This window comes from Seriola lalandi, unplaced genomic scaffold (genome assembly GCF_002814215.2).
Source record: "Seriola lalandi dorsalis isolate HSWRI2012SDOR001 ecotype SW California unplaced genomic scaffold, Sedor1 jcf7180002054546, whole genome shotgun sequence".
Lineage (NCBI taxonomy): Eukaryota > Metazoa > Chordata > Actinopteri > Carangiformes > Carangidae > Seriola > Seriola lalandi.
The window spans coordinates 9,881-11,809 of record NW_019525099.1 but is presented as its reverse complement, the minus strand read 5'-3'; positions in this window follow the sequence as shown (position 1 = coordinate 11,809).

Genomic DNA, 1,929 nt, shown 5'->3' with positions numbered 1-1,929 from the left:
ATTTTTTGCCTTACTATACTATGACTTTTTTATTACTTTTTAGCCCTTATTATACTATGACATTTCATGCCTTACTATACTATGACGTTTTCATGACATTTTATGCTTTACTATACTATGATGTTTTCATGACATTTTATGCCTTGCTATACTATGACATTTTTATAAAATTTTATGCCCTGCTATACTATGGCGTTTTCTGACATTTTATGCCTTACCATACTATGGCGTTTTTATGACATTTTTTGCCTTACTATACTATGACATTTCATGCCTTACTATACTATGACATTTTTATGACATTTTATGCCTAACTATCTTATGACCTTTTATGCCTTACTATACTATGACATTTTTATGACATTTTATGCCTTACTATCTTATGACTTTTTATGCCTTACTATACTATGACGTTTTCATGACATTTTAGGCCTTACTATACTATGACATTTTTATGAAATATTATACCTTACTATACTATGACATTCTTATGACATTTTATGCCTTACTATACCATAACATTTTTTGCCTTACTATACTATGACTTTTTTATTACTTTTTAGCCCTTATTATACTATGACATTTCATGCCTTACTATACTATGACGTTTTCATGACATTTTATGCTTTACTATACTATGTTGTTTTCATGACATTTTATGCCTTGCTATACTATGACATTTTTATAAAATTTTATGCCTTACTATACTATGGCGTTTTCTGACATTTTATGCCTTACTATACTATGGCGTTTTTATGACATTTTTTGCCTTACTATACTATGACATTTCATGCCTTACTATACTATGGCGTTTTTATGACATTTTTTGCCTTACTATACTATGACATTTCATGCCTTACTATACTATGACATTTTCATGACATTTTATGCCTTACTATACTGTGACGTTTTTGACATTTTATGCCTTACTATACTGTGATGTTTTTGTGACATTTTATGCCTTACTATACTATGACATTTTATGCCTTACTATACTATGACATTTTTGTAACATGTTATGCCTTACTATACTATGACATTTTTGTAACATTTTATGCCTTACTATACTATCATGTTTTTATGAAGTTTTATACCTGAGTATACTATGACATTTTTATAACATTTTATGCCTTACTATACTATCCTGTTTTTATGAGGTTTTACCCCTTATTATACTATCACATTTTTATGAAATTTTTTGCCTAACTATACTATGACGTTTTTATGACATTTTATGCCTTTTTATACTACGACATTTTTATAACATTTTATGCCTGACAATATTATGACATTTTTTGCCTTACTATACTATGACTTTTTTATTACTTTTTATGCCTTACTATACTATTACATTTCATGCATTACTATACTATTATGTTTTCATGACATTTTATGCCTTACTATACTATGACATTTTTATGAAATTTTATGCCTTACTATACTATGACATTTTATGCCTTACTATACTGTGACATTTTTATGCCTTACTATACTGTGACGCTTTTATGACATTTTATGCCTTATTATACTATGATGTTTTTTTTACATTTTATGCCTTGCTATACTATTATGTTTTCATGACATTTTATGTCTCGCTATACTATAACATTTTCATGACATTTTAAGCCTTACTATACTATGACATTTTTATGAAATTTTATGCCTTACTATACTATGACATTTTAAGCCTTACTATACTGTGACGTTTTTATGACATTTTATGCCTTATTATACTATGACATTTTTATGAAATTTTATGCCTTACTATACTATGACATTTTATGCCTTACTATACTGTGACGTTTTTATGACATTTTATGCCTTATTATACTATGACGTTTTTTTGACATTTTATGCCTTGCTATACTATGATGTTTTCATGACATTTTATGCCTTACTATACTTTGATGTTTTTATGACATTTTATGC